Source organism: Aythya ferina (genome assembly GCF_964211825.1).
Source record: "Aythya ferina genome assembly, chromosome: 4".
NCBI lineage: Eukaryota > Metazoa > Chordata > Aves > Anseriformes > Anatidae > Aythya > Aythya ferina.
In genome coordinates, this window is record NC_140300.1 from 65,666,903 (window position 1) to 65,692,414 (window position 25,512).

At 42.8% G+C, this 25,512-nt stretch overlaps 1 long non-coding RNA gene across 1 annotated transcript; it reads right to left on the reverse strand.

Annotated features, from left to right (window-relative positions):
* Nucleotides 1–84: 84 nt before the first annotated feature.
* LOC311435682 lies at nt 85–24,815 on the reverse strand. The gene is made up of 4 exons (XR_014692309.1): nt 24,689–24,815; nt 19,642–19,890; nt 1,108–1,193; nt 85–809 (listed from the first exon to the last, which is right to left on the reverse strand). It is a non-coding gene; the product is annotated as an uncharacterized lncRNA (long non-coding RNA).
* Nucleotides 24,816–25,512: the final 697 nt, after the last annotated feature.

The following is a 25,512-nucleotide window of genomic DNA, read 5'->3' on the forward strand; positions in this document are numbered from 1 at the left end:
GAGGAAAAAGAACATTTTCCTGGAGGCAGATGGGAAGGGACTGAACTATGTGTCAGATGGAAAATGTTACCTGCAGATTTCAACTTTCATTCATAATGTATTTTTATTAGGTGTTTTAATCAGAATTTCCTTCATACTCGGTTTCTGTTTCCTGTCTAAGCTCAGTTAAACCAACCTGACCCAAAATGATTACTTTCCCACTTTGAATAGCAGAAAGTTAGACTTTGGCTTTAGCATTTTCTAAGTCTCTTAGCATTTTCTAAGTTTCCTGCTTCCTATACTGTGAGACTCAGAGTTGATGTAACATCCTCCTCCTCCTCTATCACCCTCTCTACCGTAAGCCACTAACATGCTTTTCACATAAATCACACAAAGCTATGTTCTTAGGCCGAATCACAGCTCCACAGGAAAACACAATGACATGCTTCAAACTGTAACCTGGATAGAAAGTGATGAGAAACTGACACAACTGACACTCTCTGGTAACTTTTAGGGGTGAAGAGTTCAGACATGAACCTGTAGTGAATAGCAGCTACAGAATTAAGGCTTTTATAAACAAAATTTCAGAAGCATCATGTACATTCTTATTTTATATAATGCAGGAACAGAATACAAGCACCAGCAGCACCCAAGCCAGTACTCTGGCTATTTTTTTTTTTTTTTCCAACCACAGCTGAGGGATACTTGCTCAAGTCAGGAAATTCACTCTTCTATGAAGTCACTGGAACACCTGGGGATATGTCATATTTTCTCTGAGTTAATAAAGAAGCTTCTGTATTTGCTGGAAGTCTTAGGAGAGGTGAAGGCTCCTATGTGACAGAAGAATAGAAATGAGTGAAACATCCTCAATGCCTTTGTCCCAACCTAACTTTTCCTAATCAGCACCAAACACAACCAGCTTCCCCTGTGAAGGGCACACTAAGATTTAGCTGAACTTTTCCTTATCACCAGCTTAGAAGTGAGTGGATTCCTTCCAGAACCTTCTACCCTTCCCACAGAGACATGCTTCTTTATATCCTCATCTCCCCACTCTCCTTTCACCAAACCACTGCCCTTCAGGATGACTGTGTTGGAAAGAAAGGTGTTATAAATGTGGAATGCCAGTACCTCTGGCACTGTAGAAATCATCCAAGACACATGTTGTGGTGTCTGACTGTATGCTGCATCCTACTTTGGAAACTTTCACTGTTTTCCTGTAAGCAATTCCAAAACCAAAACAAAACCGTAGAAAACAAAACAAACAAACAAGTCAGAATTAGTCAGGTCTATGACAGGGAAACAAACAAACAAAATCCAAAAATCCAATAGTAGAAAATCCCTCATTATGTTGCTTCATGTTCTCTGTCTAAGGTGTTGTACCAAACCACCACATCAGAGTTATACACACAAGTAGAAACAGCAAATTCCACAGGGTTAATTTTGTATTTTTCTATCTTGCTGTCAGAGACAATGCTACCTTTTGCTGTCTTTGCTGTCTTTTTTATACCCCTGAAGAATTTTATACTGCATGGGTGAATATTTGTGAAACTTCTTATAAACTTGCCTAGAGTGCTCAAATCAGAGCAAATGCATCGTGAAAGATCGATGAAGGCCTATGAGACCCAGTAGTCGAGTATCACTAGCTTTTATGCCATGCCATGCCTACCCACCTTTGATCACACAGTTGTTTCCTACAGTTCTCAGCTATACTCTTACCATCCATCTGCAAGAATTGTTTGATGACTTTCAAAACTACCTACCTTTTAAAGGGGGCTAGCAGAATACTTTCTTTGGCTGAGATACACACCTATACCAGATACCCTCTAACTCCACATAATAGCTAAAAGCTAATATAAAAACACCGCAAAGGACAGGCTAATAAAATCACGCAATGAATCAAGAAAGAAAGAAAAAAAAAAGCCCTTACACTTGTTTACAAACAAGACATTTGACCTCAGATGTTGAAACAACATTCCCAGAGGGAAAGAACAGTGAGGATGCCGTTAGAAGTCCAAAGGAATTTCTTCACGCCACATCTGTGAATAATCCCATTATCCCTGGTATGCAACATGTTGCTTTAACCTGACCATTATTCATCATTTCTACCATGACATCAGAGTATGACTCCGTTCTTTCCTGGCTGGCCAAGTAGCCAGCTACAGGATGCTTGATGTGACCTTCCAGCCCACTCTCAAGGCCAGTCCAAATAAATGTGCTTTGAATGTCAGCACTTGGTGTAAGGCCTCCCCTTTCCACTACAGTCCATGAAAAGCTCCTTCTTCTCAGAGACACAGAAAGGATAGAGGTGAACCCATGATTCTTTAGACAAAGCTGTAGATAGAGGTGTAGTGGGGTATTTTCAAGTGAAGAATGTGGTGTTATAGCTGGCTGCTGCAGGTGAGAAAAGGAGACAAATCGTGCATCATGCATGAGAGCAGATGGAAATTGCCAGACATCTGGCAGACAGGTTTCTCTACCACAGTGTAACTAAACAGAACTTCTCATCCAAAAAGCAGTAAAAAGAAACTTTTTCTAAAAAAAAAAAAAATGGGGGGGGGGGGGGAGGGCATGTTATTCATTTCAGTCAAGACACCTACTTACTTGAATTACTGAAGCATTACTGAAATGGTTTGGCTCAATAAAATGCCAACTATAAGGTTAAGCAACTAAATGAAGACAAATAACTGAGTACAAAGTTAACATATACTTAAGCAGCAGGTTTACCAGCCTACTGAGTCAATGAGATGGAGACAGTTACACTAATTAAAAAATTATTAAAAATAACACAAGGCTTCTCCAGGCTTACCTAATTACAACGTCAAACATGGCCATGCAAAACTTCTTGGCATGTGAGGACTTGATGATCTAAGAAGTTTTGATGTGTGGAGAAACAGCATCACTGCAGAACAGTGTCATAATTTAGCTTAAAACCCAGGGAAAGTTGGAGTTGTAAAATGGCAGCAATAGTGTTGTTGCTACTGCACTCACTTTGGGTTTATAAAACACTAGTGATGTGATAGAGTCATGCCCCTCCCCAAACTGAAACTATAACATAACAATTAACTTTTGCCCGGGCAAATCACTGCTTGAAGTCATACTAAAATCAAGGTGATTGCTAAACATATGTGGGAGATCAAGAGCAAGAAGTACATTACACAATTTCTGTCCAAATGCAGCGCAAGCTGTGTGGCAGCCTAACTGCTCCTGAGCATTTTACTCTTAAGCAATAGCCAAACAGGGGAAAACCAAAATTAACAAAGAAAGATCCCAAGCTAAAACCTGCCTGAGCTTGCGAGGGCAGCCTTTGATCGCTGTATTGGTTTAATGTGGCAAGGTTTTGGTAGCTGGGGGTTGCAGGGGTGGCCTCTGAGAAGAGTCCAGAAGCTGCTCCATGTTAGATGAGGGCCAGTTTTAGCTGGCTTCAAAGGGACCTGCTGCTGGCCAGAGCTGAGCCAGTAAATGGTGTTGTTTGTGCCTCTGTGAGAGTATAATTAAGAAATATTTAAGAAAGGAAAAGACTTTTTTTCTTTCTTTCTTCTTTTTTTTTTTTTTTCTTCCCATTTTGTGAGTTGTTCAAAATACCAAAGGTGGTAGCTAGCAATAACATTTATCATTTCCAAGCAGTCTGTCAGACACTATGAGGAAATGAAACAGGAACACAGTGACAATGTTAGTCTAGAAATTGCCACCAATTCAGTTTTCTCATCTGTCAAAAGTTGTCTACCAATCTTGAGGTCCACCACCGAATCCCATTGTGCAGAGACCACTATACTGACGTATGGTCACTCTCTGAACGTGATACCGGGCACACTTGGAGTGTGACAGTTTACTGTGATGTACAAGCAACATGCAGCCTCCCCCAAATTTGAGAAACATCAAATCCACCTGGGACTTAGCACCTGAGACTAAACTCGTACTTACGTCGCCATCTAGTGGCAACAGATACTGGTTGCAAGGCAGAAAAGGAATGCCTTGTGGCTAGGCATGGCTCGACAGCCACCCAGCAGGGATGCATAAGGCATGTCCTCTTGGCATGGTAACCCTTGTCATCAAGTTTCTAATCTCACACCGGATTCCCTGCCTCCAGTTCTCCTGCCATAACAAAGAAAAAGGGCTCAAAGAAAATCCCGTCCTTGTCAAAATAATCAAAAAGTGTACTTGTTTCCAGCACCTCAGCATAATAACATTCCAAAGACTTTATTTAGGACACTACAGAAAGAACCTCTGCTCCAGCACTCCACTCCACAGCCAGTTTAGGAAATCTGCTTGTCGTATTGTAGGAACAACATCTGCTTTTCAATCTTGCCTCTGCAGGAGAAACTGAACATAAATCTGTTAGTTTCATAGACCCTGCTGGTAAATTTTGGATCAGGACTATAAGGAAAACAGGAGGTAGGAGGTGTGGGCTGCTGTGAAGATCAGAAAGGGAAAACTGCCTATTTTTTTACCAAAGGCATTTTCTTGAGAGACAGCAAAGTCTTTTTTCTTTTCTACAGCAAAGCCTTCTTGACCATGGCTTGATTGCTCAGGCTGTACAGACAATGTCTTTATGAAGTTTTTATACACACCACTTAGAGCTTATGGTGAGAATTGACACTGAGGATTACATGACATTATATTTGCACTGGTCTCTACTTGGTTAGTCCCAGAGATTTTTTTTTTCCCCCTTCACTTCAGAAGAAAGTTTTTTCTAATTTTGGTGATACACTCTTGTAAAAGTTCTTTCTCCGTATTTATTTATTTATTTTTTCCAGTTGCTATTTGTCAGAGGTATCTTTAAATATACTTATCAATTAGGGAGGGCAAATCTCAGGGAGTGCAAAACGAAACAAAATGCAGCTGAACTTTACCAGCCAAGCCAGCCTCTCTCTGTCACAGCAGCCTCTATACACACACTGTTTCTGGGTGCGTTATTTTGAGCATACAATTTTTAACGCCCCCACTGCATGCATTGTTTCACCTCCAGGAGATGGCTATACCAGGCTGGTTATTACTTACACTGGGTGATGTATGTAGTCATACTAGCACAGAGCAGGGAAGTACAGCATGTCGTGTCCCAAGCATTACAGAGGGTTATGTATTTAACCCAACATCAGCTGCTGGGATGCCCAGAAGCAACAAAATCAGTTTAATTAGGAAGACATAGGAAGGTCAGAGTGCCAAACAGCAACACCTCACTAGAATGGCCCATGAGAACACTGATGAGCTCTACTAACAAACAAGCAATCTTTGCCCTCCTTTTTCTTTGTATCTCAGCCTCCACTTCAGGGTGTGGGCTTAGCAATGAAACTGCTAAAGATCAACAGCTGTACAAAGAGAGAGAATGGCTTTGCCACCCTATCCCACAATAAGCTATCTGGTCCTAAAAATGCTGCTTAGTGAAACTTTCATACACTTTTAAAACCAGGCAGAATCCAAACAGCAGCTGGCAGGACTGCATCACATTTAAAGACATGTAGGGACAAGAACAGTGTAGAAAATGATTTTTTGTTATCGTTTATTGTTAAAACTGCCTCTTCACAAAGCACAGAAGGCAAGGAAAATATCTCCAGTATTTCGTATTTAAAATGTTCAACTCTTATTGATCAACTACATGCAAACAACCAAGTTAATTCTTTTGCCTGGAAATTTCATTCATTATGTGCATGAACTTAATCTCACAGCTCCCAACCCAATCCAAAATACTGTGAAATCTTAGTATTCACTAAGAGCAGACTGTGCTCTTCCAGAGCAGACTGTGGTTATGAACTCACAGCCCATTCTCAGAGAAAGCTGGCAGCCGTGTCTGCACTGCTGCCTGTCCAGGAGATGGCTGGCAGTGAAAGCAACACAAGGAAGCAAGGTTGGCTACTCAGAGAAGCCCAGACTTCCCCTATTCAGCAACTTTCTGTTTTTTATCATCCACGTGATTGTTCTTACCAGCTCTGAACATTATAAAAATGTGTGTTATTGGACTGAAGATGAAAACCACACAATGGGAAATTTGCACCTAGGCTCTGTGTTACAAAACCTATAACATTTACATTAATCTTGCTGTAGGAATCTTTGCTCTACCATGAGAGGTTTGTCACTAGCTACAAAGAGAGCAAAATTTAGCCTTCATGGTAAAGGCTGTCTTGTGGTTGTCTAGCTGCTCTGCAGAGTTATTCCCTTACTTGAGAAGGAAGATCTTCTCATATTGGGTCCTACTGCCCTATAAATTTATTAATTTCTTAGGCATTTACCAACTGTGTTAAATAAGCACTTTGAGAGTGAATGGCATTTGACAAATTGATTTATCACAAAAATTAACATCCCAGCTGAAAGTTGTTCAGATGTACTTAAAAAATATAGCTGCAGCAAAGCTCTTGATTAGCTGCTCTATTTGTAAATTCTGCTTTCTGGAGCCCAGAAAAACTCAAGAGTCACAGCAGAGGCATGTTTTGCAAATCTTGTTTTGACTAGTTTTTACAGACTTCTTTACTGGGCTTGTTCACTGCTATGAAGGCTATTGCCTAGGAGAGATCTGGAGCTCAGCAGAGCTGGTCAGGGAAAGAGATTTCTTCAGAAAAAAAGTACAGATTTTTTTTTTTTTTTTTTTTTTTTTTGTGAAATTTCAACACACACACACCATTTCAACTGAAAAACAATTATTTCAACTCTGAAATGTTGAAATAATGTCTCACCATGTCTCACTGGCATTTTGGCCAGATGATTATTGTTCCTATTTGCTTAACTTCATTATAACCCTGCTGACAATCTGAGGTGTGTGATGTGAGGTCTTCCCAGCAGGTTCAAAGAAATACCTATTCTCTTGTCCGAGGCACTGACACAAGCTCATCTACAACACAGTGTGCAAAATTTCTGCTTCATAAAAGATTATTTCACATGAGGACAAGTGCAGAAAAGAACTAGCAAGATGAAATAAGGACAGGATAGCTCAGTTTAATGTTACAAAATGAAGAATGAAAATAAATTTTAATTGCTTACTGCTGCAGCACAGTAGAGGGAAGAAGAAGAGAAAGAAGAGACCTATAATGTATGGAATGATATTAGCAGAAAACATTGAATTGATCTAAATGGCCCATGATTAATATTGGGGTGGAAAAAATAAGAAAATTTAAAAAACATCAGAAAAAAGCAGAGTTCTGGAGCAGTTTTTTGAATGGATTAATAAATACAAGAAACCCAGTAAGTCTGAAAATGGATTATGTGACAGGTCTGCCATAGCAGCAGGAAGGAGCTCAGGGGACCCAGCAGATTTCTTTCTGTCCCCTGTCCAAGGGCAGGTGCAGCAATGAAAGACACATGACACAACAACCCCAGATCACAGTGATTAATGGGGAATGAGTGTACAAATTGAGAATTTTTGAGTTTGGGACTTCCCCCTTTTCAACAAAAGAGGAATTATCCATGGGAAGCAGACAGGTTCCATGGACATGTTAATTTCTTGACTAAATGAGCATGTTCGTGGAAACAGGCTGCTGAGGGTAAAAGTGAGGGGAAATGGGACCGTCGGGGTGCGGTTGGGCCTCGGGCTGCTGGACCTACACATCCTGCCAGGATTAAAAGTCTCAGGAGGGGAAAGGGTGCTGTTGTGAGGTGTTTGGACTAGAAAAAACAGTGTTAAAAATAAACCCAGGGTACAGGATGGGAGGTGGAGGGCAGTCCCTGTGGCCGACGGGCAGCCTTTCTCTCTGGCAAGCCAAATGGCCCCGGGGATCCAGCTGCAGAAAAGGGGCCCTCAGCCCCCCAACCCTCCTCCTTGTCCACAGGAGGGCATCTTCCAGGCAGCTCCCAACACAGCCACCTTTGGCCATGCGTGGGCCACCCCGTCGCAGAGGCTTGCTGAGGTCAAAGCAGCCACTACTGCCCCACCTTTGGTCTGGGCCCTATAAAACAGGCCCCCTGCCACTGGCCCACCACTTGCTGAGCATCTCAGCCCTCTGACTGCCAGCTCACGTGGCAGGAAGGAGACCAGGAGAGCAAGGCGAGTAGCACACCTCTTGGTGTGTGAGGACAGCCATGCAGTCCGGTGAAGCACCAAGAAGGAATGCACCTGACCAGAAGGAGAGGTGTCATGGGTGGAGGAATGGCACCAGTGGCACAAGAGACACCAGTGCCCAAGGGACCTCTGGCACCCAGCCCACAGACACATACAGGTGGTACCACTAGCACCACAGTGATGCGGGGAACAGGCTGGCCTTGCCATAAGAGCAACGGTGATGTGGGATGAAGGCAGCAGCATCAGGCAGACAGCCAGGCGGAGCAGAGGCATGCTCATCGTCCAGAACACAGTGCAGGACCCTGCCAATAAAGAACTCTGTTGCCAATTCTCTGTGGGAGTGCTTCTTCCCATCCTCCAGCCCTTGTGAGAGAGGTGGCATCCCTTCTGCACAGAGCCTCAAGGAAGAGCACCCAGCTCCCTTCAGGATGCTGCGCTGGGGTGACAGGAGTCCCTGAGGGCCACCATGCACCTTTAACACTTGTGAAAATAGACTGAGGGGTGAAAATAGTAGTGTGTAAGCGATTATAGGTGGCTAATTTCTTATATTAGGAGTGAGTTTCTATAGCTGAGTAATTGCTAATGACAGACATGGAGAAGGCTGAGGTACTCAACTGTCAGTTCGTGGCTGAAGGAACAATACAGCCAACTCAATATGAGTGATAAAGCACAGTTCAACTTTATTGTCCGGATAGCCTAACTTCTATAGTGAACTTAACAGGGGCAGACAGTGTTTTACACAAGATTATTGGTCAAAAGCACTCAGACAAACAACTACAAGAAAACAACCCCCTTGTGATTAGCAGTCACATAGACCTTGTCCTTGAAGCCTTGAAAACAATATTTTTCTGAATTCCTCAATTGGGCGATGTGGGAACACTGTCATGGGAACTTCTCATAGTTGCCCTGGTAGCTTGGTTTGCTCAGCTACAGCAAGCCATGGGATTTTTGCTGTTTCAAGAAATCCCTCAACACTCAACAACTTCTTTGCCTTTGTCTGCACTGGTAGGCGGGCTTCCCAAGTCATTAATTTCCCTGAACCCGCAGATGGAAGCTGTGGGATCAAAGTCCCACCCACTGTAAGTGAAGAGCAGGTTCGACACCACCTGAAGAATCTAAACAGGCGTTCGGGCGATGTCCCTGGTGAGTGGAAAAAAGGAAATGTCATGCCCCTACTCAAGAGAAGGAAAAAGGGTCTGGAGAGTCAGTTTTTACTGTTTTTCAATTGTTTCGATCACTATATATATGTACGTATACATAAATATAAAAGAAGAAATGGAGTTTTATCCACTGCAGCATATTCCTTTTCTCCTACTTGCCTGTTCTCTCACCCTGTGAGTCACAGAAAGCTCTGTACATCTTATGCATCTGGAATAAAATTTCTTCTTCTTGCGTCCTCTGACATCTTCCACATTTTTGTCACCTACATGTGCCTTGGGAAATGTAGTTCAACAAGCTTGAGTTAGCACAGAATTCAGCTGTGCTTTATTTCAAACAGCTTTTTAAAAGTTTCACTTTTACACAGGGATCTCAGCCACAAAAATCAGATTCGGTTTGTGATCTCATACTGCCCACTGGTCAGGAGTTGCTCCAAAAATGTTCCATAATTCTGGGTTGCAATGCAGATTTTAGGTGATGTCAGCTAGTCAAAAAAAACAAGCCCATGTACATATACACAGATGTACAACATGCTTCCTGCTGCAGAAGGAAACAGGATTCTCCATGCCTGGAAGTTTCTGTGGGAAGCAGCATAGGCAGCAGCTCTCTTTCAGTGCATCCCTGCATCTCGGATCCTGGCTGAACAAAAAGAATGTGTGCAGATCTGACCCAGACATGATTGATTGCTCTGATTTATCCTTGGCGTTGTTTTTTCTTTTTATTTTTTTCCCCCCTCCACACTCTGCTTTTCCTGCTGTAGCTGCCAACTGATTTAGTGGTCTGTGCTGGCTCAGAGAGACTGTAAGGTCATTTTTACTGTCTCTCTCCCACACTGTGCCTAATGATTTGGAGTCACAGCACCCTTGCCTATAAAAGGGAACATAAAGCAGTGGGAATTGCTGCCACTTGCTGTGCCTGTCCTCAGCAGAGACAGGGAAGTCTCCATGCACAGATAATCCTGTTTATGTTTTACAGTCCATAGGGACTCTTCTCTATTCAGAGTAGAATGGAAAAATGATCCCTCCTCGCTCTGTCAGCACAGTCTCAGAGAAAACTTACAGGTCACTGCCTACAGGGTGAAGACATTTTTACCTGTCCAGGAGTAAAAATAAGGGGACTGGAGTTTGTCTTGGGGCAACCATGTCGATCTTTGCTATCATTTGCTTTTTACAGAGGTTAGCAATGGACAGAAAAATCCTTACAAGTAGGATCCCTGACCTTCCCAGCGACTAAGGTGCTCATTTTCAGCTTCTCTGCTGCCCCATAAGACTGTTACTGCAATTAATCAAATAGAAACATCTCAGTTTTTGAGTCAGCCTCATAATTAATATTCAGACACGGTCCTGAGTGTCTTGTAAGCACTTGGATTTTTTTTCTCCTCTTGGATGTTAGTTATGATCCTAGTTAGTTAGCTATCTAATCTTCAAATACAGACAGAACTTGTGTGTTCTTCAACTGTTTTTGTTTGTTTTTGCTTCAGTAATTTTTTTTGTTTTTCATTTTAATTTTTCTGTTGAGCATATCTTCAAACTGCTGTCATTTATTGACCTTCTCATGGCATAAATTTGTACAACATCCCCAAACCCTGCAGCAAAAGAATGCTATTTAATCTGCATAGCCAAAAAGTCATAAGTAAGGAGGAGCTATAATGAGGGCTGTCTCTAAAGCTTTAACTTGACCCCAAAGGCAGATCCATCATTTTACAATGACATGATCATACACTATTTTTCTCCAGAGAACTCCTGAGTAATTTACCACTTGAGGAGCGCTTTCATTTCTGTTGCTAAGCGTCTGAGTCTGAGCCTTGTGTGGGGCCATCAGACTGACTTATTTGCTGCACAAGATTCAGTTGGAGGACTGTGGAAGGACCACCTCTGTTTGTCCCATTCCATCCCTTACCACTGACCCCAGGTATACCCAGTTGCTTTTTACCAAAGCCTGGAGATGGTTAGAAGCCCCAAATACACTTGGTTCCTACAGTTGACTGAAAAGGGGGGGAAGAAGTATTTTTAATGCCCTCCTGCAAGGACAGTCACACACACTTGCCCCTTCACAGACACCAGATACTCCCCTCAGAAATCCATGTCCTTATGCATAGAACCAAGTAAACACTGGCACAGGATATATTGAGTTGGAAGGAAACCAGAAGGATCATCAAGTCCAACTCCTGGCTCTACACAAGACCACCCAAAAATCAGACCACGTGCCTGAGAGTGTTGTCCAAATACTTCTTGAACTCCCACAGGCTCTGTGCCATGACCACCACTCTGAGGAGCCTGTCCCAGTGCCCGGCCACCCTCTGGGTGCAGAACCTTCCCCTAACCCTCAGCTTGAACCTCCCCCGTCCCAGCTCCGTGCCATCCCCTCGGGTCCTGTCGCTGTCCCCAGAGAGCAGAGCTCAGTGCCTGCCCCTCCGCTCCCCTCGTGAGGGAGCTGCAGGCTGCCGTGAGGCCTCTCCTTAGTCCCCTCTTCTCTAAGCTGAGCAAAACAACCTCAGCAGCTCCTCACATATCTTACCCTCTAGACCTTTCACCATTTTGGTGCCCTCCTTCCAATGGTCTCTGATAACTTTATATCCTCCTTATGTTTTGGTTTCCAAAACTGCATGCAAGTGTCCTTTGCTGTTCTGTGCTGGAAATGTCTGGTTTATCTTGGTATTCCTCATTGCCATGTTAAAGCTGGCCACTTCTGTTTATTTGGTTTCCTTGTCAATATTTTTTTTTTCTTTCATCTCCCTGGGGCAGAGCAGTGTGGAGTTTATTCCTTCTGACAAAAGGCCAAATCTGCAGCGAATAGTAAGATGGCTTCTCACGATGAACCCCCATGGGTGGCTCTGGGGCTGGAGCATGCAGGAACTTTGTGGTAAAGCTCCCTCTTGATGGGCTAGAAAAGGGATAATGGCTCTGCAGAGCAAAGAGGTCCAAAGTCTCATGGTATTCTCAGGAGGCATGAGGGAAAGAAATTAAAGACTGCAGCATTTGCTGATCACCATTATTCTGACATGTGCCAAGAACGGGAATCTTGTCATCCCCAGTTAGCACATCAGAAGGAAGGGATGCCATCCAAAGGGACCTAGAGAAGCTAGAAAAGTGGGTCCATGTGAACCTAATGAAGTTCAACAAGTCTAAGTGTGAGGTGCTGCACCTGGATGCAGCCCTGCAGAGAACTTGGGGGTTCTGGTGGACGAAAGGTTTGACATGAGCCAGCAGTACGTGCTTGTGGCTAGAAGGCCAACTGCATCCTGGGCTAGATCATCAGAGGGGTGACCAGCAGGTGGAGGGAGGGGATTGTCCTCTACTCTGTCCTTGTGAGGTCCCACGTCAAGTACTATGTCTCAGTTCATAGGGCCTTTGGGTTTTTACCTCTGTTTCTGATGTGGTCAGACTGAGAACGCAGTTATGGCTTAAATTCTGTGAATAAAAGCTACACAAAATATGATTTTGTCTTGACGGAAGCCTTCTGTGGCTCTCTGGCCTATGGCCTCTCATGGAAATTGAGCCAAGGATAGCAACTTCCCCCAGAATGGACTTCAAGACTGTCAAGGGCAAGCAGGGAAGAATAGTCAAAGCACTGGAGAAAATAATATTCCTGGTGTTTGTTGACAATTCGGATGCTATGTTTTGGCAACACTCATAGAGGGCCACAGCAGCTTGAAAACAAGGCTCTAGAACACTGTCAGAGATTTGCCATGCTGGCTCCCAGGAGGTTGCCTGTGTCACCAGCACAGGTAGATGCAGCAGCTCTCCTGCACTGCTGCTGCTGGCAGGAGAGGAGCAGGGTGAACCTCTTTTACTGCCCTCTTCTCATTTCACTCATCAAGCCCACTGTTACAACGCAGAGCTCGTGTCCTGCTGTCCTGAAGACAGTAGATGGTGCTATTGATAGCACTATTCGTGCGTATGTTTATCAATGAAAGTATACTCAGATGACTAATATAAAATGCTTCATGTTTTCCTCGTGTTCATCATCCCAGGGAACCTCGGGGCACTTGCACAAGTTCAAAAATAGCATTTTTGTGTCAGGCCATGCTTGACCTTGGTGCAGCCGCCCTTTTGTGTGTCCCCACAGACCTGCTCCAGAGAGAAAACAGGGAATGATAACAGACTGCTGATAAGTAGCAAAGAGCCTTGTTACACTGAGTCTCACTGAGACTTTAAGGACAATTTCAGCAAGGTGCAAACAGCCAGGTCAGAATCTGGCAGGGCTAATCTAAGTGAAACTAATGGCAGGGCTAATCTAAGTGAAACTAATCTCCCAGTTTTACAAGAGAGTCTTTAACAATTTGAGGTCAGGCTGTCATCTCCATAATCACTTGGGAAGTGCTGCTCTCAAAAGGCTGCACTGATTACCCCGTTGGTACATGAGGGCTGCTCTGCTGCTTTTCAGAAAAGGGACTTGTGGTCTTGGTCTCATTACAGTAATTGACTATTATTACTCACAAAGTAGCAGATTAGGGAAAAGCCCTGGATCCCAGTGGGGCAGATGCTGTGCAAAGACACAGCTTTTGCCGGAAACAATTTACAAAGGCAACCCTCCTCCCCACCCCAGCCTGCAGAAGTGAAACAACATCAGCAGTATCAAAACGTTGAAACCACTCATTTCTGACTCCCAGATCAGTCATATTTACAGGAACCAGATAAGCTTTTCTACCCTTACAAAGCTGTCATTACAATCAAGAAATGTGCATTCTAGCAGAGAGGCTAATGAAGGAATGGGCCAAGGTACACACACAAAGAATTGTCCCTGAGTAATATGGAACCAGCACACAAAGCACCAAGACACTCTGCAAAGTGTTTTGTATAATCAGGCTTAGAGAAAGACATCGGAGGCCCCATGTCAGTGCCTGTAGGAAAGACAACACTTACCTGAGAGAAAGAGATGCTCAGAGTTGAGTTTCAGCTTGTCTGCCCACCTTAAGTCTTCTGTGTTCTAAAATCAGTGCTTCAGGCTTTCCAAATGAATCCAAACAGACACATCCAGCTTTGTAAACTGCATACCAAGCATGGGAGGGTCAGTCTGGTCCAGCTCCTAGTTCTCCTTAAAGTCACCACTCTTAGGTGTTCTCTTATTTTCTATCATTTTCCTTTGCTAGCAGCAATTCTTTAAATTGATCTTTGAATGTGTACAATTTTGTACTCTGTAGATGTCTCAGAGAAGATTTAAATAGCAGCAGATTGTGTTTCAAGCATTTCACATTGATGGAAATTAAAGACCTATTTCCTGAAGCTTTTAAATATGTGTTTAACTTTGGGCACATGAGTAATGCTATTGATAACAAGGGGATAATTCATGTGCTTTGCTGTATTGCTGCCCAACAGCTGTGCAGACAATACAAATGGCTTGAGTGATATTCATAAGGTTGTTCTATGTTTTTTTCCAAAATAAGACTACAGAAGGTAAATAGGTTGGAAACATGTTTTTTCAAGCGGTAAGGGGCCTAGTGACAAAGGACATAGAAAAGGCTGAGGTACTTAAACTCTTTGTCTTGTTCTTTACCAATAAGACCAATCTTCAGCAATAAGTCCCCTGAGACCTGAAGGAAACTAGAGCAAGGAAGACATTCTGCTCATTCTGCCATTCTCAGATGCTTGTTTTTGTGCAAGAGTCCTTTCTGTTGACAACTACACTAAGGATGGTTCTGTAGTTTCCTCTTCTTTCACTAAGGCAGCAAATACCTTTTAAACTTGCAGGAAATGCCAGTAAAACTCCTACAGTACTTTCGGTCCCTCTAGTAAAGGTTGAATCATATTAACACCAAGACGCTGGGAAGCCTGAAGTGGTCTTAGAAATACTGTATTTATTGGTGAATCAAAGGCCAAGTTCTCTTGTGACTAATGTGACTAATCATCAGCTTTCTGCAGGCCTCCCTCACCACCTGGAGGAAGGTTTAAACTGATGAAGCTGTGCAGAATCTCAGAAGAGAAAGAAAGGAAGGTTTCTATGGCAAAGCAGCCATTGTAAGAGTATTAGTCTTTGACAGGTTTCAATGAGTACCCTCAAACTCATCTCAGACATTTTACAGCCATACCCATTCAGTTCAGTCTCTAATTCTAACATCTGTTGTATACGAAGTGTATATGTGTGTTATTTTCACGAATACTGAATTTTGCCCTAAACCTTCACAACACCAGAAGTATCAGACTAGTACTCATGCAAGCCCGGCATTAGCAACAAAATATTTGAATCAACATTTACTTCTGTAAGTCAAAACCAGCATCTTTTGCAGGGAAACTGAAAATAAGAAACGTTGCTAGCATGTCTACAGAAAGGCCCTTTGTGAAGTGACCAGATTAGCAGCCTTCAGGTTGGCTGTTAGGGGCTTCGTTTTTCCTTTGTGGCCTAACACAGAGGTGGTCCACCACTACTTAAGGCAGAGTGGTTTGTGATTTTGTTACACTACCAGCATGGAAAATGGGTGCTGCCAACAGCAGCTCTCTCTTTTGTGTGCAGAAGACCACACAAAAACAAGCGCTAGGAGATTTTGTTCCATCAATATGAATGCTCCCTCTGCTGGCACCAATGCCCGTACCATTGTTTTCATCTTTGGGAGCCTCAAACATTGTTGAGAAGTGAGTCAGTAAACTTGATTTTCTCAGGCCCTGGAGTTTAGGAGCCAAAATTTGAGTTGCAGTTTTAAGCTACTCTTCATTTAAAAGATACTTGTTCATGAGTACAATGCTGAATATTGCCCTCCCCTTAATTCAAAAGAGGAGTCAATATTAGAGAGAACTCCCACCTGATGTTTCTTTTCCCCCCCCTCCGAATTCCCAGTGATATAAGCAAACCAGAACAAAGAAAAAGCTAGGCTGAGCCCCAGCTGAATCATAGCACTTGCAAATAAACATTAATAACATGCATTGTAGCCTAACTCTGCCAGCATTGAGTATCAGTTGAGCCATTGCTGAGCTGAACTACATAGAGGCTGGGCTTTGTGCAGTCGACATTTTGTGGAGTCAGTCCAGCAAGACAAAAACTGTTTTCTAACTCTAAATGTCATGGCTAAGCAGTCTGAGAGAATAACCTTCCAGGTACTAAATGGATATAGCTTCACTGAAGCAAATATTAGGAAATCAGCTAAATTTCTGCTCAGTACAATAGTAAGTTCAGTGCTTGCTTTTCCTTGTTCATCAGTTTTAATTTCAGTTTCAGCTATTCATTTCTACAGAGGGAAGAGTAGGAACAAAGTTTGCTACACTGAATGAAGAAGGATTTAGAGAAGCATCCCAGAGCGTGCATGTTGCCTCTTCACTTAACACGAGCAATTATTTGACTGTATTTGACCTGTCTGAAATATTCTAAGTGGCTTTGCAGTTATGTACAATATTTTACCTCCTGATTACAGGTTTCTGAGTCACGTAGAAAAAAATATAGAGGCACAAAAATTAGAAAATAGTGAAAAATAGTTTATATGCACCATCATGGAGATATAATGATTTTCTGACATTGCTTTAAATGCTTGGGATGGGCAGTACTGACACAAAATAAATGGAAAACTATACAGGATTAGCTTTGTATACCCACTGGACACTTGTTCTGCTTAGCCATGAAGTTGATCACTGTGTAGGTACTGTATCTCTTCCCATCATAGCTGATTTATTAAATTTTTTGCTCATAAGTGCCTGTGCATCAAACCATAAATCACAGTAGTTTGTGTCTCTTCCACAGCCAAGCCAAGGTCCAAAGTACTGGGTCTGGATGACACTGACCTGTCAGAGCTGCTGTCAGGTATTGGTGTCATTTCAAAAAAGGCAACACATGAGGCATGAGCAAAGCCTTGATACCATTGTAGTGCTTTTCTATCAATCACTTCAAAATTTTAATTGCCAAATGTTTGAGAATGAGAAACGATTGTGTTTGCACAGCCCACTGCAGCCAATGCCTCTGCAGCAGGGTAAGTAGGAAGAGGCTGAGTATAAAAGGACTTAGAATATGCACGAAAAGAGTGACAGCATTTAATGAACTGAAAATGCTGCTGAAATAGCATAGCTCATGGTTTCAGGGGTGGAGACAGAACTGAAGCACTGCAAGGGTACACTTCTAAAAAACAACAAAACAAAACAAAACAAAAAGTTAGCAGTGTTTATAACTTCTATCCATAACTCACTTGTCTGGCTAGAAATAAGAGTTTTAAACAATTACTAAATGTTTATCATTTTCCTGGGCTCACTGATTTGGTGGCACTTGTGTTCAGTATCTGAATCATGCCTTTTCCTTCTTCTAGTGAGAGACCAAGAAACTCATCTTCTTGGTTTATGCAAGAGATCCTATTGCAAAAATATATGGCCTAGCTCAAACTGAAATAATAAGATTTATAAAAACATCGCTGACCATGATGATGTAGTGTGGCCTTCAAAATATAAGATGAGGATGATGATACTTTAAATAGTCTTTTAAAAGCAAGCAGCTAACAAACACTGTTTTGAAAGTATTAATTAATACGCAGAACAGCACATATTCTATCCAAATTGGTTTCTTTGATTTCTACAGCTTTTGTATCCTTTTTGGAAAGTGATCTCTAAAGAACAGTGTTTCGGGGGGGGGGGTGGGGGGATGGAACAGTTTTCATGATATTAAGAAAACAGGAATTTCAATGCGAAAACCACACAAGCATGTGCTCACTCTCCTGTGCACACTTCAGTGTACCTCTTAGGATCAACATGTTACAGAGCATGCCTTGGCATTAAGGCTGGGTACTGTCTTAAAATCCTTCTTGGAACCAAACCTGGAAACTGATGGGAATATTTAGGGAAGTCATAATGATGGAAAAACAACCTGAAGTGTAAGAGACACTTCCAGGAAGCAGAGAAGAGTCAGATTTGGTGATCATGAAATGAGGTCTGAGCTCTGTTTGTAATGAATATGTATCTGATTCAAACCATAAGAGTTTTTAAATAAATTTTAAATAAATTTTGCTCTGGGATCTTTTATCAAAATAAAATATTTTGTCTAGTTTCCAAAGCACTCCAGATACAACAGTGGACAGCCACTGACATGTGCTGATAGATGGCTGCTGCCGTATCTATAACAGGACATCTGTCACAAATATCCCGGGGCTGTTTCTCACTTCTGTTGTTTTAAAGATGACAGAACATGTTTTCATTCAGAAAGGTTGTCTATTTATATCCCCTGGACACAGCTTCTTTCAGTGCTCCATGGAAGCTTAAAACGAGCCGGAAGGAAGCCTTTGTAACCTGAAGGATGCTCTCCCCAAAGAAATATCAGGTACAGGCATCTCTGCCTGGGAAGGCATGGGTGGGCAAGGCTGAAGTTAGGGCTAACCCATAAATGTTGTTAACCCATAAATGTCCTTGTTTATTTTTGAAACACACTACTCAGATGATGTGTTGCTGCCTGCAGGTTCATCTTGCACACACCACAGGTCAGAGACCTGACTACTGTCACCATAGGAAGCCACTTACGAGTTATCTGGTTTTTAATTGAGCCTTAAGCTGACAAAGTCTTGTTCCTGACTTTTATTCTGGTGAAAATTTAAGGGAAAGACAACATGTCTTTTTAAGGGAAAGACACAAGGAAAAAAAAGTTTGTGTTTGGATATCTTTTCAATGACTTCAAAAAGGCCAGGATTTTTTTCTGTGATCTCAGGTATTAACATAACTTTCATGCCATCCCTTTTTTTTTTTTTTTTTTTTTTTTTAATATCAATTTCTAATATTTTCAGGCCCCGTACACCAGAAACAACAATATTATAAATTAATCCAAATGTAGCTATTTGTACCCTCACTTTCTGTTTCATCATAGTAAAGTTCTGCCTGAGGAAAATGATGGGCTTGCTCTTCCTTTAGCCCTCCCTGAAACTGCTACCTTAAGGCTATAGATTCACTGCAAGACACTTAACTCTTTATAAAGATACACTAAATGAAAATCTTACTAGGTGTTAAAGCAGCAAGATAACTTCATTAAACCACTGCAGGGAAAGGTGCAGAGGAGACCCTCATAACATTTGCTTTATGCTCAATAGTAATAACACTAAACAGACATCCTCAGTTTGTCCAATTAAAAAACAAGTAAATCAAAGTGACCTGTCAAGACTCATTGAATTTCCCGCTGCTCACATCATTTTTTCCTGAATATAGATATATTAGAGGAGTTAAAGACGTGCTATTAATGACTTATGTTCACTCATCTAATTATTTCTACGTGCTTCCTTGAGTAGTTGGAGAAGCAATTAGCCAGTAGATTTAAGGAGTATCAAAGATGCAACTAAGAGCTAATGCAGTAGTACACTCCTTCCTTCCCATGGAGACAAATGCAGTAAATAAATAAATTGATAATCCAGTGAAATTTTCTGCAGAGTGGCTATATAATTCAGCCTTGAAACACCCTCTTTCACACACAATCATGGACTACAGACACTTCTGCAACAAGCTGAAGATCTGCAGTAGAAGACAGAAAGCTTTAGAAATCAATGTGCTACGGGTAGGAAGTAGGAGATATTGAAAGAATCATCCCAAACTCACTTGCCCATGGAATAAACATAATTTAGCCTATGTTTGAAGTACCTTAGCTTCCAGGTGCTCAAATCTTCTGGCTGCTTAAACACTGAAACCTTGAGCTTCTTGTCTCCTCAGGGCTTAGGACTGCCACCAGGGAACAGACTCTGCTACTCCTCCATGTTGGGGAGCTTGGGGAGGTGAGGCAGGAGGCTTTGGGGATCAGAGGGAGATCAGAGGCTGGGCTCCGTGTCTGCCTCCTGTGGTGTGAAGATTCCAGGTGCTCAAACAGACACAGCAAACAAGCTCCAACAAAACCTGGGTAGAAACAGTATGCTACGTGGGGAACTAATTAAAAGAAGGGGCAGAGACTTTGCAGAGTCTGTACCTATTTTGCCACTGTGGGTAGCACTAATAGCCCTATCAGCCTCTTGTAAATGCTCACTCTCTGTGCTTGGGTCTCCAGAAGAAGCTCACTCAGGAGGCTGAGCCCCTTTGTGCTAGGTGCTGTCTCTGTGGCAGTTTTCCCTACCTTTCTGTGCCTGCAGTTTAGGACTGGAATGAGACAGAAGAATGAAATGAAAATACTCACAGCCAGAAAGTGAAAAAAAATAGTCAATAAGATGGGCCCCACTGACTCCGAACACTGAATTTATGGCAAAAGATCCGTTAAGATAAACCTCAAAATGTAACAGTGTAGGTAGTACCTCCCCCAAAGCATATGGAGTCTGTGGCTCATTCTTCACTATCCACAGGACAGCAGCTTTGCAATTTGGATTCAGGTAGTAGGTGCAGTAGTGTACGGAGTTATTCAGAATCAAAGTCAGTTCATCAGCCTCTATAACGTGAGTGATGGCATTGCTGCAGTCGCTAGTGCTGTGTTCATTAACAGCAGCTGATAATCTAGCCCCTGGGGCTTAATTCAGACACAAATCTTTAATCAACTAAAAACCACACGAGAAGCTGCAGATGTATTTGTGGAGAGCCCATCAATAAGAACAGGAAGAAAGAGGTGACTTTTTCCATGTATTTTTAACAGCTACATTGTTTTTAATTTCTAATCTAACAGCAGTTAAGCCCAGGATGTCTCTTCAGAGCAAGCTACACAAAGCAGAGTCCCTGTCCTTGTACACAGAAGCAATGCAGTGCAGCTGAGGAGTACGATGCCCATTATTATTCTTGATACGCTGCACTCTCATTACATTCCAAGGGAGCTGTCTGAGTCGATTGCAATGCTCGGCGTGTTCATCACTGCAGACCAGGGGCTGGCTGAACTAAAAGCCAAATATGATGCTGGGGAATAGGTAAATGCAGAATGCAGATTCCTCTGGCATTCAGAAGGAAATTAAGTCACTTAATTTGATTTCCTGGTAAGAATCTCCCCACAGAACAATGTTGATGTGTGTTGGTGCCAGAGGTCCTCCAGGAGCTCCCACAGTTTGGGAACTTCTTTAATCTGACCGTCTCATGGACAAGGATCAGAAGGAGCGATAGGACTTCCAGAGGGCAGTCCTACTGAGAAGATGATGTATGGGTGGGATAAAGCTGAAGGAAATCCCATTCTCTATGACCCCTACACGTGTTACTAGGAGAAAGGATTTAATAGGACATCCCACCTGGCCTGGGCAGGAGAGAGCTGGGGCTTCTTGGGCAAGGTGGTGGTCCCAGGCAGAGCTGGCTGGTGCCCAGCAGCTGGGCTTTTTCCATCCTGTATAAGGACAGTTCAACCAAAGCCCAACATGAAGGCAACCCTTCTGAACAGGCTGTACTGTAATGTATCCCTGCACAACACCACCAAAGATTGAGAGGTGCCACGGGCAGCTCTGAGCTATGTCATATGTCTTTTAGTGATGCTATTGCAGATTTGTCTGGAAGATGCTGATGCTTAGGCAGATCCACAGACAAGCATTGATTTATGAACCCTTCCAGAAAGCAGCATCATTTAATGCATTTAATTAATAGAGGTTCCCTGCTCATTTTGGCTGCTTAGCAAAAGGATATGAGGGCTCTCTGCCTCCACTTACTGGGGACCCAGTCTGGAGCGCTTTGCTTTTGGCTGAGCTCTGTGAGCAAGTGAGCTCAGCCTCTGGAAGGAACTGTAGCAAGGCTACATCTTTCAGACATAGAAAATCTCAGTGAAGAGCCATTCTTCTGGAGGCTTTATCACCAGAAGGGAACCCATCAGTCACCCACCCAGACTGTCTGCCTAATATATGCCAGAGAAACATGTTAGCTAATTTCTGCATCCACTTGACAGGGCTGGAAATTGCTGGTCTTGTCTGAGACACTCCCAAGTGATTCACTTGGGCCATGCTCCTAAACACTGGCACTGATGCTATTTGATTCTTGCCAGCCAGCTTTGTCTCACTATGACTTCCATGCATCATATCCTGGCCAGACCATGAGCTGGTGAACAGCTGAGTGGCTTTAAAAAACACCAGAACCATCTTTGAGTGCTTCACGTGGTGAAGGCAACAAGGTTAAAATGCTTGGGCTCAGTAGAGGAGAGGTAAAATATTGTGCAATGTATCCACTGTGTGAGTTCAGCATATTCTGGGTCATCTGGTACCAGAGCAGCATAGAGAAAAATGTTCTCTTGGACCAGAGGTAACAGAGGGTTTAGGCATTTGCTAAGTGACATGGAAGGTTTTCTCTCAAGGAGCCTTTCACAGACACTAAGGCAAGAATTCAGAAGTCTAGTGCTAGGGTACAGAGCCCCACTTGCCTAGATCACCAGCTGAAATCTACCCACACAGCAGTGCCCAAAACTCTTTTGCCTGATGGCTTTGGGATAGCCTGTAATAAGAGGTGTGCCTAAGTATGTAAGAATCAAGACTATCTTCACAATAGCCAGGTTAGCCATTTCGCTGTCAATTTATACAAAGCGGTATCCTTAGGAAGAACTATGGTCCCATGACTAACTACTCCCTTTCTACTCCACTAGGCAAAGAGAGCTCTTCTGGGGCTTGCGAGCATCACTAGAGACATCTGAGAATCAAACCCTGGACCAACACGTTTGTCCAATTTACTGCAAAGTTATTGATCTTGTGAGCAAGAGGCTGTATACAATCACTATTTCACCATAAGCTAGGAATTCATGCTTGGCTGATGCTCCCTTGGGTTTCAGTGGTTTTCTTAAGGTAGAGCGATACATTTGCAAAATTCTTCAGAAAAGTCATCTTGGAAGAAGAGGGAGCTCAGCCATTAAGTATGCCAGGCATGAGCTGTGGCAGTGGGCACTCAAATATGAAGGCATTTCCTTTGCTAAGAAAACACATTTACCAGGCTGTGATGTTTTGACACTAGCAGCACGCAAGTTGTACAATTGTGTGGCACTTCTGATTCTCCTGGGCTCTAAGTACAGTTTAATCGTTAGCTTGCTGAAATGATTAAGGAGGACGTAAACTTGGTAATTGTGTTGCATAGCTGTGTAGACATAAGGAGGGGCACTCTTCGCAGGAGACCTATAGCTTTACAGTGCAAGAGTCCTGCCAAGATCAGCTGTTCCCCTCTTAGTTGTGTCCCTGCCCATGGTGTGTGTGGGGGTTGGAATTACATGACCTTTAAGATCTCTTCCAAACCAAACCATTCTGTGATTCTATCAATACTTTGTAGAAAAATGAGAAGAATTAGATTTTGAATCACTATCCCTGGAGGTCTTCAAAAAAGATGTAGACTTAGAGCTTACTAGCATGGTTTAGTGGCAGACTTTAGTACCAGATTAAAGGTTGGACTAGATGATTTTAGAGGTGTTTTCCAACCTGAATGATTCTACGATAGCTCATTAGAAGTTAGGAAGGAAAAAATACTTGCTTTGCTTCCAAGAGAAAGAGTTTTTTTCCCTTTTGCTTAAGTAAAGAAGAAAAAAAATGACTCAATTCCACCAGTTTTTCTATGCTATGCCATAGTGAATGTCAGGGGAGGACCAAATTCAGTGCACAGTTATTGGCAATAATCTTTTGGGGCTTAAAATTGATTCTCCAAACAGATAGTAATTTGCATTGCAAGAAATGGAAGTCTGCTGCCTGCAGATTTAAAGCATACAGCTGCACCAGTTTACACTGAAGGCACAATTTCAAAGCAATCTATGCAGCTTAGAGAGCTTTTTTTCTCCCCCCTTTTCCTCAAACAGAAATAGACACTCTGCAAGGCCAGACACACTACTTCAGGCCCTGTATGCCAAAGGCCCAGGGCGAGTGAGAAAGAGTTAGCTATCCCTACAACACCATGGCTGGTGCTGCTTACAAGAGCTTTTATTTTGTTTACGTGCAGTGTGTTAGCAAGACACTTAAATAGATGTGTGCTGAGTATTCCAGCAGCCAATGTTTTGTTCCCAGTAAACAACACGTGCAAAGCAAGGATGAGAGCTGAGGCAGAGCTCCATTTAAAAGGCATCTCATTTAAGACAGGTGGCAATCTCACATAACATGCCAAGAACATCCAAATTGCCAGAGCACATTTTTCATTCCTCTATTGGAATCCTAATGCATGAGAAGAGACAATCTCCATTTACATAAGTAAACATTTTTGATTGGCATTTCTCTAATGCTCTGGGAGGTTACCCGGTCAATGTATATCTGCTGCTTGTATCTATCAAAATCCAGCTGACATAATTCTTCCCACAAAAATCAATGAAGACTTACAATAAAGTATCTACCAGGAACTTCATATTTCTTTCTGCAGCTATGTGCCTCTTGGCATGAAAAGAGAAGGAAGCAATAAAACCTCTAGGGGAAATCCTAGCCTTACAGGGTTTTGTGTGCCCCTCTGTTAAGTCCAGACAGCAGTGCTATTTTGCACTCCCTGGGCTTCCCTGGATGGCAGGAGGACAGAAACACACCACAGGCTTATCTCCTTTATGTTCTTCTTTTATATGGCTCTAACCCTGCCTGTTCTTGCAAAGCAAGAGCCGCAAATCCAGTGCGGCATCCCAAATCTCTTCACTTTCTTAAAGAACCAAAGTCTTCCAAAGAAGATGCACCTTTCCCTTGCTATGCAATAAATACACAAGACACTCCAGGAAGTGTGGTGCCTTATCTCTGGATCCTTCCTTTCAACCCAGGCCCTACAGGTTCTCCACCCACCAGGTTCAGGTTTCACAATCCTTTGAACTAACCTCAAATACGGTCACCACACAGGCAAGGATTCCATGTCTTTCATTGCTTGCAGCTCCCCTAATCCTCTGAACTGTCCTACAGGGTAAGCAATCTTATCAAGCCACCACTGAATACTTTAACATCCCTTCTGAGAGGGAGACTTGCCCACTTTTATACCTTTTGGCAATGCAATCACTACTCAGCTGTCACTGTAAACTCCTTCCTATCCTTTAGCTTGATTTCACCTCCCTTTCTCCAGATGCAAGAAAAAAAAAACAACAAACAAAATACTCACAGCTGCTTCCATTTACATATAACAATACATAAATGTCTGCCCTGACTCTAACCAGCAAAGTTTTTCTATTCTAAATCAGAGTAACTCCTCAAATTCAGCTGCAGGAAGGCCTTACCATACTAGATGCTGCAGGAACACAAGCAACCAGCAACGTTGTCCATTTGCTGGAGCATCAGCTCACTACATTTGTTCTGTTAACGTCAATTACATAGCAGAAAATCCCTTTTAGCCTAGGTGATGATGTAAGCGGTTGTCCCTTCTCCCACCCATTTTCTGTTAATGAGCTATTGCACTGGTGAGTACTTGAGGCCTCACCTCAAGTATTGTGTGCAATTTTGAACATCACAATGTAAGAAGGATGCATAACTGTTAAAGAGTGTCCAAAGGAGGGTTACAAAGATGCTGAAGGATCTAGAGGGCAAGGAATGCCTGAGGCCCCTTGGTTTGTTCAGCCCAGAGCAGAGCAGGCTGAGGGGAGGCCTCATGGCAGCCTGCAGCTCCCTCACGAGGGGAGCGGAGGGGCAGGCACTGAGCTCTGCTCTCTGGGGA